Source organism: Hirundo rustica, chromosome 16 (assembly GCF_015227805.2).
Source record: "Hirundo rustica isolate bHirRus1 chromosome 16, bHirRus1.pri.v3, whole genome shotgun sequence".
NCBI classification, from domain to species: Eukaryota; Metazoa; Chordata; class Aves; order Passeriformes; family Hirundinidae; genus Hirundo; species Hirundo rustica.
Genome location: NC_053465.1, coordinates 4,375,816 through 4,390,892, shown reverse-complemented (window position 1 = coordinate 4,390,892; position 15,077 = coordinate 4,375,816). Strand labels below are relative to the sequence as shown.

At 42.7% G+C, this 15,077-nt stretch overlaps 1 protein-coding gene across 1 annotated transcript in view; it reads right to left on the bottom strand.

The window, feature by feature from the left end:
• Positions 1–15,077, bottom strand: part of CDH4 (cadherin 4) — a 419,139-nt gene that overhangs the window by 245,746 nt on the left and 158,316 nt on the right. The window lies entirely within an intron of this gene.

Sequence of the window (15,077 nt, the reverse complement as noted above, 5' to 3'; positions counted from 1 at the left end):
GCTATACGAACACAAATGTATGTATATACATCAAAATATTTTACAGCTGCACGCTTTCGTAAATCACTGTGCTGCCTTCAGTCTGCAAAACATTGCTGGTGATTTCAACGGCTAATTACTTGGTATTTCCCCCCCTCATTCTCCTAGTTCTTTATTCACTATAAAAATGACACTTGTAACTCCTAGGAAATGTTGATTCAATTCGAGGCTCTTGGTAAATTTACCATCACCCCTCCCAAAGCAAAATTAAGGAACGCCCTACCAACCTGTTCCTGCTTTATAAATATATTGCACTTCCTGACACAGAAATTAAATGTGTTGCTTCGGTACGGTGGTGAACTGCAGCCAGACTTACATTTTATGGAAATCTATGATAAACGGGCTAATAAGGATTCTTTATTTTTCATTTACCAAGTTCCATCTTTCTATATGAGCAATATACCATGTAGAAGATGACTTTGAGCTTTTCTCTGCAGATAAATCTGAGATACTCTCCCTTATTTTTTATTTAACTACTGACTGCTCAAAAAGCCCATTCTTAAAGCTGAACCCTAAACAATCTTTCTCTTTCATTTTCCGCAGCAGAGCTTTTTACTTTCTTGAGCCATCAAACCGACAACCACAGTCCCATTTTGGTTGAAATGGTCAAAAGGTGTTCTAGTGCTTGCTGCTGCCCAGTCATAATAATTGTGGGTGTAAACGAATGCCCTTGTTTCAGAACTGGGAATTGGAGGCTGCATCCTGCCCATTATATTTAATTATCACCATAAGCTCTCCTCCTCCTCCTGCCTGTTCCCATGATGGATCACAGCTCATACTACATTAGTGAATTTTTTTATGTGGGCACCATTTCCTTATTATGGTTTGCATTGTGCTTAGCACAGTAGGACTCCGTCCCTATGTGGCATCATAAAACAGTAAGCATAAAATAATAGTAGTAATTATCAGTAGAAAATAATTAGATGAAAAAGACTGTGACCTCCCAGTGACAAATCACATAAAACCCCAGTACATAAAGCATTCAGGATTCTTAAAAGCATCAGCACCAGCAGAAGTCACGCTGACGATAAAGACAAGGCAAGAGGCCATGGATGGCAATATTGTAATGCCCTCTGGGAGCGTTTCCATCCACTGCAGACACATCTGTGCTCCTCTGTAATGGGGAAAGACAGGCTCACCTGGTGAGTCACCCACAGAGCATCTCTGCACCAGGCACACACTGAATGGGGGCAGAACGGGGCTGTGACTGCATCACTTCATTTGGAGACCAACACTAAGGGACTGAAGCACTCCCCTCTGAAAAACGGGGCACGGACTGCGCGCAGGAGCTTCCTAAGAAAGCTGCCTCCTGCCACTGAACCTGCAACGTTCTGCTCTGAACCTCTGTCAGACGATAACTCAGCGTTCTGAGAGAGGGTGCTCAGCAATTCAGAAGATGACACACCAGGAAGCAGCGTGCACCTCGCAGAGCACCTAATGCTCAGTTCAGACCTTCAGAAACAGCAGCTTTCCAGAGAGTCAATGATAAACCACGGCAGCCACCCAGAGTCCTGCCCAGCATCGCTGGTACTGTCACTCAACACAGCTCCCCTGATCACAACCACAGTCAAACACCAGACTTGAGCTGAGGATCCATCTCATGGTCTCTTTTGTTCAGAGGTCTCTATGTACTTATTTCTCATTTTTCAGCCGGGCAACACGAAAGCACTAATAGAAAAGAAGCGTCCCCACAAAGGCGATAACAAGATGGTAAATCTAGTGATTCTCCTAGAGTTCCTGTAAGCAACAAAAGAGGAGCTGTTTGAAGTAGAGCTTTCCGTCAGAAACACAGAGAGTAATCTTTTAAACACTGCATTTATTCAATAAAAGTATTTCAGTGAGGCTGCACAGGCTACACGCTTTCAAGGGAGCCTCTCCAATCCTCTGGGTAATGAGTCCACAGTCAGTTCCAGCCAGGAGCTCCAGGATCTCGCTGCATCTGCTCCACAGACAGAAGGTGCAGGAGGTTTGAGTCCAGCAGTTCCCATCCCTGGGGCAGAGGGCATATGTGGCTGCGCCACTGCAGAACAGCTTCCTCCATCTCCACTGACCTGGCTCTATACCAGCACTTTCTCTTTTTCCTGTCATACCTAGAAATGACCTATTTATTTGATGTACAGCTCAGTGCCTTAATAACTTTGCCTTTAGTGATGGAATTTGCATCCTCACTAATGCTTGGACTGTGGAATTATCAAAAATACCATTAAAAATACTAATGATTCTGTCACTAAACGGCATGTTTTTAATACAGCACCTGCCATATTAAACCAAGTGTGTTGTGAGCAAAAAGGATGTTTATTGAAAAGAATGTTTGGTTTGCAAAGCTTGGGTGCTGTCCAGCCTGACTGGCTGTATGCATTAAGCAAATCCTTGTCCAGAGATTACAACACAATTTCCTCTCATTAGTGTAAAGTGAGTGACATTTTGAACTCTTGTGGGAAGGCATGTTTCAAGAAACTAGAGAAGCTGGTGTCTGGAAGGTAACCACAGGGTCATTACTGCCACTGTGATGGGTGAGAACTCAATAGCAGCTATAAAAAATGACCTATGAGAGCATCCATGGAAATTATTCCTTCCCAGGACTGACAGCACAGCCTGAAAAATGCACTTTATAACTTGGTATAGAGACTGTTAACCAGCTATGCTCTCTCATGGCCAGACCCTTCTATGCCCCTGAACACTGAGAAGGTGGTAATGAACCTCTCCCCAAAGGTACAGAAAATACACTCCTTTACCAACACCCCTACTGGCAATGGGAAAGAGATGGTTTTGCCCAAGTCTGTGGGCTCTGCTTTGGGAAGCAGCAGCTGGCTCACTCACTTCTGCTGCCTCGGAGGCATAATTCCCTTCTTCAGCTGGAAAAGGGAAAAAGCTTTCTCTCCTTACTCCCTTCTTTGAAAAACCTCAAACACAGAGTGCTATGAGGGGAGAACTGCTGGTACTCCACTGCCTCCCCAGAGCCCCGAGCTGCTGTAACTCAGCTGAGCACCATCTACCGAAACAATCGTTTGTTTATATTAAATCTTACTTCAAACATGGTAATGGTATCATTTTATATTTATACAGAGCTATTCATCCCAGAGGATCCCAAAATGTTTCAGCTACTTATGGGCAGCAGCTGTTTAATAGCGGATGGTATGACTGCACAGCAGTGCAGGGCAGGAGCAGGCAAGAGCTCCACATCCAACAGAAACTGCAGGGGGAATTCAGGCAGGTGAAACTGAATTACCCAAATTGCAATTTAGCCAAGACGCCTGGGGCTAACATCTCTCTGCTCACAAAATGTTGCCCTTAACAATTCGGAGGGCATTCATCTGTTGACAAATAGAGAGAAATGTCTTTGGGTATTCATGCAGCTTGCTCAACTCAGAAGCAAATTGAAAATTATAATAAAGGCTGTTCCACATTCTTCATTCATTAAAGCTGTGTTTGTGCCACGTTATTTCTGGGCACATTAGCATCTGCTGGGAAGAGCTCATTAAATGACCATTAGCCTCCTCTCCTCTCCTTCCAAGACAGTGCAGGAGCTGAAAGTCTGTCCTTCCTCCATGGCACCACACATGGACATGCCAACAGGACAGGATTTCATTTTGGCAAGACAGATAACAGAGAAAGTTTTTTTGCTGGAAGCAGCTGTGAAATAGAAGGAAGAAAGTGCAGGAAAAAATGTTGCCGAATAGCAAGCCTAGGAAAAAGTATTGCCAAAAAGTAAAGTCATGGAGGAACAACTGCAGTCACCCACAAAACCAAACAGGGACAACCCTGGCCACTGATCTACAGAGATTTATTTGCCTCAAACTCACAGATCCCTGGTCCATCAGCAAGCCAAAAGGTAACCCAGAGTGCTGAAATGAGCCTCACAGTAATGGGGCTAAAGAAACATTGCTTGCCCCAGAGTTTTGCCATTTCTAACAAAACCACATCTGCAGCAGCCAGAGCTGGCTGCAGAACTGACACAGCCTGAGCTCCATGGAGGAGGAGAAAAACTTGTGGGAAGAGCTAAACTGAGGAGAGAACGAGAAAGAATCAGATCTGACATGGGAAGCACCAAAACCCAAAGCAATTCTCAAGGTCTCATGGTTGCCACAGTACAGATCAGCTCTGAGATAAGCTAGAGGTGACACATTTGCATTGCTCTGCTTTTCTTCCCAAAACAAATTACTTCTCACTCCCACCAGCAGAGCACAAAACATGTGAGCTGGAGTTAACAGACACAAAATAATATTGCAGCTGCAGGAATGAAAAGATGGGAAGAACCTTGCACTCCAAAAGTAAATAAAAAAAGCTGAGGGCTAAAAATTGTATTTGGGGATTTTTATTTTATGGAAGGCTTTCCTGGTGGAAAGAGTACATCAGGGCACTGGTTTTATGGCCTGTACAAACATTACTGGTTCATGTCTTCTTTTTGATTCACAAGGAATATTTGATTCACAAAGATATTGATTTGCAAGGAATTACAAGGAATAATGAGTAATAGAAATTGTCATACAGGAGCACAGTTCTACAGTCATCTCCCTTCTTACCATGTCTGTGATACTCTTTTCAGAACATTCAATTTGGAACAAAGTTCAAAAGAGTCTGCTCTCATTGAATTATACTCATGACCACTTACCAAAATCTGCAGATTTACCAGCCCAGGAGATGATGCCTTTCTCTGGATTTATGGCTATTTGGTGCTTTAGCCTCATTTCTCCAAGAACCAGTATTAAAGAATCTCACTGTCTCTGTGCTGCCCTCACTCACTCCCCTCCAGAAACTCTGAGCCCACTTCAGCTGACCAGAAAGACAAAGATCTCGGGAACTTTTATCAATAGGTTCCAGAAAAATAAACTGCGTAAGTACCTCCAGCAAGAGCCGAGCCCCTGCCCAATTCCCAGGCAGGAATTCCCTGGGACAGAACCCCCAGGGATGGCCAGCCACGGACAGCAGTGCTGCCACAGCACAGGCTCCGGAGGAGGCAGCCCCAGGGGATGTGCCAGCAGCAAACCAGGCTCCAGCAGCTCACCGGCTCACGTTTGCCAATCTTGTCACAACTGCTCTGGCCAAACACGTTTTGGAACCTTCCCAGAGATACTGTGTGTCAGAGAGTTCCACAGACTAATTAGAAACTGCACACAAGCTTTTCCTTCGGGGTGCCTTGGGTTTTTACTGACTTTCCCCCCCTTCCCTGCAACCCAGAAGGAATTAGGTAGTCTACATCGCAGACAGTAATTACTATCACCTTCTCCTCTTAATTGATCTGGCTCCAGCGAGCAATAAGAAATTAAAATAATCAGCAGATATGCCTAGTGTTCCTGAAGTCCCACCTACACTTTGCAGCCTATTTTCCTTAGAATCAGCCGGGTCCATCTCTTTCCCGGCCTCACCACGTCTGACTCGCCAGGCTTGGAGAAGTTTCCCAACTCATCCACAAGACCCAGCTGTGGCTGCTGCACTGGGCAAGTGCTCCATCACCAGCACGGGTGAAGGTGAAAGAGCTCTTCCTGAAGGCTCATTTGGATAGCAAGGGAGGCTCAGTGCCCTCCTGTCCCCTGGACAGACAGAGCCCTATGGGCAGGTCTTCGTGCTGTCAACATTTACACATTTTCTCCACTTCCACACACATCCAGGTTGGGGAGAGAAGCTAAAGTCTTGGAATAAAAATAGCATATTTAAGGGATTAATTTCAGTTTTGTTCCTAGTGATTTCAGCATTGCATTAATTAATGTTCCATCTTGACTGCTGAGCATGGACAGATTTATTTTATTTTAATAGGAGGAGAGAGCTTTGAGCACCATGTGGTTTTTCCCAAGCACTTGCTCCTCTAGTTGCTAAATGTGGAGATATATATCACTTAAAGTAAATTGTGCCCTCTCTCTGCCCTTAGCAAATAGTCAGTGGTTTTGGGTTTTTTTTTTTAATTTTTCCTTCTAGGCACAAATAATCTGCATCTATTGCCCTCCTTTCAAGAAACAAGAGAAAATCCAGACCCCAGCAAAGTTCAATCTTCCCCTCCCTGCACTCTGTAAATTTAGTCAACAATATTAATCCACATCGAACAATTCTGCAGAGTACAACAACAAGCTGGTTACACAGACAGGGATGCATTTGGAATTTAAATGAGTTCCTGTTATTCTCATTCTCTTCAAGCCCGCACAGTGCTGAAGAAGCCTCTCTAATGTCTCTTTAACAGAGAGAAAAAAATAAATTTAAAATATTTTAACTATTCTGCTAGTACTATTGTCTGTACTCCTGAAGGAGAGAGTTTCTTGATTTGCCCTCCCTCCCCAATTAAAGGCAGTCATCAAAGATACACATTGACCCAGTTGTCTTGACAATGCTTTATGATTAAAAGACTCAAATACCTTCAGCTTATCGTGCCTTTAAAGATATAATGAAAACAAAGAGTAATTTAACATTCAGCAAGTTTTTTGTTTCTTTATTCTTTCTACTTTGAAATTCTTTTATTTTTTTATTCCAACTGCAATGCTACTAATGAGGACAACTCCAATACTTGTGCTAGAAGCTGTAGACACAAAAATGTAGAATTTGCTCTAATTTAACCTGCATTCATACTATACATTCTCCCACCCTCAACTCAACATATTGTGTAACGGTTGGACTAATGCCTATCAGGGAAATGGTGAACATTTGTGCATATTTAAGTCAAATCAGGTCATAGTCTGTTCTTCCTGCATGGCACTCACTGAATTAAAACACATAATATTCCCCTGTCTCCTTTTCTCCAGCACATCAAGGGATTTAAAAAAAAAAAAAAAAAGGTAAGATCTTGGCTACCTTTCAAAGTTCATCTGTCTGTTTGTGTCCTCCTGAACAGCACCAGGTGCATAAGTTAATGTGGACTGTGCTCCTGCACCACTGCCTTCACAGCATCCCTTCCTCCAGCGGGCTCATTAGGAAACCCTCTGACCCTCCACTGATAATCTCCATCCCTTTCTCTCTTCTAGCACTCACTACAAGCAGCCTGCTGCCTTGAACATCCAGGGAAGCCCTTCCATGGGTCCATATGGATGCAGGAACAAGGATGGCACAAGTGCCCAGGGCCTGCAGATTCCCTTCCACTGGGGCAGATTCAGAAGCGAAGACAAAGATCGAGAGAAATGTTGGAATACTGATTGTGTGAAATAAAACCAGCACTAGGGCTGAAGATAAATCCCTTCATTAGAGCGACCCCCTAGACGTAAGTCCAGTTACACTCTGGCCCTACAACACTGTACCCCAAAACAAAAACTCTAATGTAACCCAGAGTGGATATTTTCAGTCAAAGCTGACTGCTGTTGGTATGCTGAACCGCCTGTGACAAAGGAATGTGTTTGCTTTTCAAGGCCTAAATATTAAATAGTATTTTCTTTGAAAACTTTGCTTGAGAAAAAAAACCAAAAACAAAAACCTTGCTCTCATTTGAGCTAAAAATTTTTCTTGGTGTTTTCTCCTGGGCTCTTAGAGCTCCTTTACACATTTTGTTGTAAAGAAAGAAGGAAAAATTATGATAATTTAATATTTATTCTTCTTTGAGAACCACTCTTGGCTCTTCTGTATAAATAACTAAATGCTCTTATTAGTCCTAACATACTGAAAAATACATTTTGAGACTTCTCAGTGTGAAACCTATGGCAAACTAACTTGTGCCTCTTGCCCTTTTTTTTTTTTTTTTTTTTTTTTTTTCCCAACAGGAGTCTGATATTTCCCTCTAGTTTTTTCTCACCTGCTGTTCCAGCAGCAGCATCCCTCCAGGTACTAAGAATGGAGAAGGACCACGCTCCTGTTGGGATAGCAAAGCTCTTTTCTGTGATCAGTCCAGCCCTTGCACTCATTCCTGTCTATCAGCACACAGAACCTGCTCTGCAGGCTCCACTGGGCTGGGCACACACAACTTGGGAAAAAACAGCAGTGCCAGAAGCTGATGCTGCTATTCCCAGGAATACTGCTAGAGATGTTCCCAGGATCAACCCTCAGGAGTTGCAAAGCCCTGGGATGCTCACATCACGCAGCCATACCCGTGCCAGGGGTGCAGCCACGATGAGAACTGCACTAACACGGCACATTCCTCTTGTTTTCATTGAAATGAGAGGCTCAGGAAAGATTGTAATTTATGGAGAAAACCTCACATCTTCAGATATCTTTGAGAGCAAGTCAAACCACTTTCTTTTTTTTCCCCCAAGACTACAATTTCCATGCACTTTAGGCTAAAACATTTTCAAAAGAGCAGAAGGACACAGAGGTTGCTTGTGAAGTCAAGGAAGAGAAAAACGACAGTTCGAATTTTCAGTGGATTGAACTGCCCAGTGGAAATATCTCTCACTTCTCACTAACGAGGTAGAAAGCTGAGAAGGAACTGTGCTTCTCACTCAAGTGAAAGAGAACATGAAAATTAAGTACAGCATCTGCTTCAGCATCGGCTTCAGAGACCTGAGCAAAGAGGAGCAGAGATCAAGCCAACCTGAATTTCAGCATAAGCTCCAAATGTACCTCTCTGCCTTGGGGAAACTACAGTTCCTCCATTGCCATTTTTTTTTTTTTTCCATCCATAAAAGGATGATGATAATATTAATTACCCAAGGCAGTTAAGCTGAAGTATGGATTTTCTTCCTACATATTTATTCCACATTATTATGGCACATTTCTATAGAAGTATAATAGCAGAAATGTTTGAGCTTTTCTAATCTTTACCACACTACAGCTGCATTTGTAAGCACCCAGAGCTCAAATTGGCAAGTATTTGTTCTCTATTCTCATATTGATTTCAATAGGACTTCTGAGCACTGAGTGTTTTCAAGAGCAGTTTACATGCACAGGTCTCAGAGTAGCACATTGTCAGTGAATGGAAATGAATACACGGTAAAAAAATAACAGCTGCAAAACACAGGGGGATGTTCTACATCAGATGCAAAAATCCTCAAAAGAAACTGTTCAGAAAAACTTGAGGGTTTTTTCCTTTCTGTGAAGTATGGAGATTAGCAGACATTAAGCACAAATACATAATATTCTACATGTATCTCTATAAACACACGATTTTCTGTCTTTCTAAAACTGTTGAGAAAGGAAAGGAAAACTACACAAATGACTTGTTGATTGCACTGTGAATCTAAGAAATCTCTAATTATTGCTGACATCTCCTCATAATTTCAGAAGCTAAGTTGTTGAAAAAAAGGAAATCAAATCCTGACACTAATAACTGTATCTTTCAAGTTATTTTCCCCCTCTCAGAACAGTAACTGCTTGTGTGTGCTAACAGTTCTTTTTTAATTCTTTAAGATACTTTTACAAACAAATGCAAATATTGATGATGCAAACTCTTAAGAACAGTAATCATTTTTCAGCAAGTACATAAACCTCTGGAAAAAGAAATGAGAAATCTGGGCTTGGGTAGCACATGCTGGGGCCTCTCTGCATTTTAAGAAACTCCCCATGCATTTGAGGTGGGAAGCTGGGAGCTGAGGACAGCCAAGCTCCACGCACCTGCTCTGCTGTGTCTAAGCCTAGGCCAGATGATTTTGGGAGCTGATGAGGTCTAAGCTGTCTTGCCAGCACATCTATTTATGAAACCCCTCCTGGGATTTCCAGTCTGGGCCAGCAGAAGACACAACATCAGCCAGAACCCAGTCCTTGTGAGGGATGCAGCAGGAAGCACAGGGACGTCTCCGATCTTTGGAGAACACAATTTTGGAGGTCAAGGCACTCTGCAGCATCAGTGGGAATGCAGGGATAATGATAAATGCTCTCTGCCTGGCAAGGAGTTATCTAGTACATGCCAGAATAAGACACCTTTCCTCCCTCTGAATGACACTCCTTTCCTTTCTTGCTAATCCGTTCTTAATAAGGAACTTGCACAAAGAAAGATGGCAGCATTTTTCCTTCCCACATTAAGACTAGGCTCTGAATTCCCATTTTGTGGAGAATGTTCCTTTAGAGACATGACGGCTATAATTTTTTTTAAAGAGACATCATTTCTGCATAGCACGGAGAGGTGAATTTGGATCGATGTTTACAAGATGGTAAGAGACGCTGCTGCCCAAGAGAATGAAATGCTCCAATTTTTAAAGAAGGCGATTCCTCAAGAACACCACTGAGGCTGGATCACAGAAAGGAGGAATGCCATGAACTCCCAGTCTTCAGGCTGATCAAAATGCAACTTGTGCAGAAGAGGCTGGATGAACCTCAAGTGCACAGCTGCTTGTTTTACAGTTTCATTTTTTACATTCTGAAAGTTTACGGGATCTAATTAGCCATTTTATTCCACAAAAATACATTTTGTCACTGTTGGACTTGGAACAACTCAAATGCAAGGGGTTTCCTTATTGCAGAGGCAGACAGGCACATGGAAAATAAGCATTATGCTTCCATTTCAGAGACATTAGGATGGGGAAGCAGAGCTGAGCTACACTTGCACGGAGATTACTTCACCAATTTGAACGTTTACGTGCTATAAATACATTAAAATCTAGCTAGGAAAAAACTGACAATGCCCAGCAGGAGCACCTAAGCATTATTCCAGCTTAATGAAAAGGCTGAGAAAGCAAGAGGCAGGAGAAGCAGCGTGTGCTCAGCCCTGGGTTATCTCGGCGCTGACCCACCGCGAGGCGCGGCGGCACCCGGGACGTTATCCCAGAGCCATCTCCCTCCCCAAAGCCCTCTGCTTCCTCATCACGCTCTGCCTGCCCTCTCCTGCAGCAGCTCCTCTGCCTCTGATTTTATCTGGCTCCCCAACAATGTGGATTATGATACTTCTCATTTCCAAGCACTGTTCAAGGGTTATCCAAGGTGCGGGTTTTGCCAGGGAAAACACAGCAATTACATTCCTGTGCCTGTAGCTGTTCGGCAGCACCAACACCCCAGGGAAGACATCCTGGCCACAAATATATCCAAGACATCTGGATAAACGAAAAACATCTCATCTCTGGAGCCAAATGTCAACCAGGCACTTTTAAAAAGCACCGAGATAAAATATCTGCCAGTGCTTAAAGAGCTGATACAGACCTGCTCCCTACTTGACCCAAAGCAGCTCTTAAGCAGGAGCTAAGATGCATCCTGCTCCCACATAACTCTCTTCTGAGAAAAACTTTTTTCACAGCCAGAGGACAAAAATATGCCCTTCCTCCCCTGCCTTATCTTTGTAACGTGAAGGAAAACCACCCAAATTAAAATGCCTGAATTGAGACACTACCAGGAGATTTCAAAAACAAGACAGAGCTTCTTGTTAACATCTTATTCACTGTTTTCACGCCACCACTCGTGATAAAAGCAAAGTATTAAGGCATAAATTAGTCATAGAACAGCTGCATACTTAATAGATACAGTCTTTTTAACTCCCAGGGTCTGTGTGGATCATCTGCAGTCCTACATTCATGATGATGGGATAGAACGTACCAGGGAAGGGCTGACTCTCCCCAGCTGTATTCATCCAAAAGCAAACACCCCAGCAACAGTCAGGGTGTGTATCCTGTGGCTGTGAACCCCCCACCAGGGATATGGGATAACCAGTACGTGCTTCCATCACTTATCGCATTAAAAGTGCAATTTGAGTAACCGGAGGCGAATCATGACACTGCAGAACATCTTGAAAATGTCTGAACAATAAGCACTTTGTTTAAAAGGATCTGTGAATGCAAACACGTCTAATCTACTGAAAACCTCAGTCTCTTTCTGCTTGTCCTTGCTTTAATCCAGCTCACAGGAAATGACATTTAGCCCCAACTGACAGAGACGATAATAAGGATAAAATACCTTTGCACTTCAAATGCCCATCTATCACAATTGAAAATATGAATGTCCCTTGATGATGCAAGAAGGTGCATTTGTTTCTCTTATAGTGTTGATGGATTCATTTCTTCTCATTAGAAGAGCAAATCTTATTGTGAATCTCATTGCCAGCAGCAACATGATTGGCTCCCAACCCGGATGAGGCCTCCTGTGTCTGACAGTGTACACGGATTTGATGAAAGACAGCCCTTACAGAACAATTGGCTGATCATGGGGAAATAGCACTATTTTACAGTCAAAAAATATGGCACAGATAATAAATGATGGGACTGTCAGAAAAATAACAACCTATGCACTAGAACATACAGATGAGAAAGGGATCAGATCTTCTCCTATCATTTGACTGCCTTTTACAAGATGCCCGTCCAAAGTCACATCAATGTGCTGGCCAGTAAGTCTCAACTTTCTTGGAAAACACATCAAATGCACATTCACTAAGCACCTGGTGTGACCACACATTAAACACACTCGTTAATTTACCTATTAATCATTCATGCAGGAGTAACCCAAGCATATTGGCACAGAAACGTTGGTGTGTGGTGGTGCACATGCAATATCCATGGGTTCTGGGCATTTCTTAGATGGGCTGAAATGGTTTCCACACTATTATTAGCTCTGCTCTAACACTTCTCTAGACCAGGGAGGTTCTAATTTCCCTGTTCCATTTCCATACTTTACAAACTTAAGAATCAACGTCTGTTTCCTTGCTCTCTTTCCTAGCTTGCCTTTTTTTTTTTTTTTTTTTTTTAAGCAAAATTTTCAGAAAGATGATACAAACAAGCTTTCTTAAGAGATTAAGGATACTTAAAGTTATCAAATAAACAAAAATCTTTAGAGTGATGAACAGAGGGGTTACTCAGGACAGTGAAACTTTTGCAGGAGTCATGATGTCCTTCAGTTGTGAGAAGGGGAGTGGTGATGGGTTATCTCTTATTGCTCGCATGACTGATCGCTGGAAAAGAGCTGCAGAATGAGGCCAACTTCTCAGCAGAGACAGGGCATTAGGCACAGAATTAATTGCATGGGATGGTGCGCCAGAAGTTCAACAAGTCCTGGCCCACACCAATTCCAGCCCCATGCTTGCCAGGGGGATTTTCAGCACCAATCCCACAGGCACTCCTCAGGCAGCGGGACGCATTTCAGCTGAAGGATGCAGCAATGAATACTCAATGCCATAAACATGTTACCAGTGACACAGCATGGAGATCTGCTCTGTTATAATTTAGGAGAGATGCTTAATCAATTGCCTTGATGTACTGAGCTTTACTGCTTTCTAAATGAGCAGCAATACATAACACAGTTTTCAGCCAGGTTTTAGGAACCTTGATCATTTACCCCATTAAATCAGGAGGAGGAACACAGGCTGCTAGTGGGAGCATGTGCTGATTCTTATATGCAATTCTCTGACAGCAAAACATACTGCAAAAATTCATTTGCTGTTTCGGCTGACATATAACACAGTACTCTGAAAGAAAATATTAGCTTTGCCACTGCTACAGCTACTGATATGTCCCCTCAAATTTAGTACATGCAATAGGCTGGAGGATAAAAACATCCCAAAGATACCAGAAGAATTTATAAGTCAATGATCTGCTTATGAGGAATGGAGACTGCTGATGCAAGCTGCAGTCTTACTGATAAAAAAATGGATTTCCCATAGCACCGCCGACAGCTCTGGGAGCTAATTGGCCTGAGCTTGCTCCTGCTGACTGTCCTGTGCTCATCTGGGCTTGCTCGGGAGGACCCAATCAATCACAAGCCCAAGCTGCAGCTGACCCATAGGCAGCCACAATTAAAACTCAGTTCCTACTTTCTTAAAGGTAGAAAGTGAATTTAACCTGATCTAAGTAAGGGAGAGAGTGCTCGAAACCACTTGCAGTCCCTGAGATGTTCTATCACTTCAGACAACCCTTCTCCTTTTTTAGCAGAGCTTTTCATTGCCTGCAGCCTTGAGGAGAGCTCACACACCATTTCTGCAGCTGGTTCCTCTCCCAGACGCAGGGTGGATACATCAGGATGCCACAGCAGCCCAGGATCCTGGGGATCAGTTACACGGCTCTTAAGGAACTCACCGAGTCACTTTAATGAATGCTCTACCCAAAAGTAATTACGTGCTTGTGCTCACAGCACTTTTCTGGGCATTTGACAATTTATTTGCCTATGTGCTACAGAAAAGCAATCCACAAGAAAAAAAAAAACCCTCCTGGAATAAGCCATGACTTGCAATACATTTAGAGGCAGGCTGAGCATATCCTTGGAAAGGCAGACACTTGGACTGTAAACCTGGATTAAATCTGGCTCAGTGTTTTTTCAATGTACAGTACACACATGAGCTGGAAGCTGCAGCAATTTACTATCACCACTGCCTTTAGACAACAGCTGTATTGAGAACAGCAGGTCACAGGGAAGTCAACAACAGTTACACAAAGCCTCCACAATTAAAAATAGAAACATCTCATAATGGCTTTTATTTACTAGCTGTGTATTTTCAGAGACCTCATTCAAAAATAAAGAATTATTTTCAATGGAAGCTGAATTTCAAAATTTTTCTCACTATACAGTCAGCCAAGTACCCCCAAAATCTCTTCTAATGTATTTTTCAGTCTGTGCAGTTTTATCATTCAGAAAGTAGCACTACTTTTCTCAAAAGGAATAAGTTAAGGGCAAGGCAAGTCATATTTCACGCTGCTCACATTTTTGGTCAACTTCAGATCTCTTCGTACATTCCTGTCTGAACCCTCTTCCCCCCTATACAGCACGAAACACACAGCTGGTCAGGTTAGAGCAAAACTCACTGAGCACTCAAATAAATGGAAAAGTTCCTCTCTGGAATAGCAGGAACTTGCTTTGGATGAGTATCCATAACAGATTCCTTTGACTTAAATACTGCTCATGGACACTGTTATCATTTAGGAAAACAGAAATTAGTATTTCACAGTCAAACTAAAAAGATGCTGAAGTGCTGGTTGCACTGACCTGTTCTCTAGCTAATAATACACACTTGTTCAGCCAATCACATGCATTCTCTCAGTGCTGAAATCTCTTTGGCTTTGTAATTATCTAGAAAAAAATGGTTTCCTGTAAAATGTCACAGGTTTTTCTATCATCAGGTGTATGCCCACTTTATAGCTCCACTTCAAAAACAATGAGCATTTCCAATCACAAGCTTACAGGAAGAAAGTAATTACCATTTAGATACAACAGGACAGGATGACAGCAATTCAATTGTTGCCCAAATCATAAGATTCTCAATTCAATCAAGCATTAATTCTCTGGTT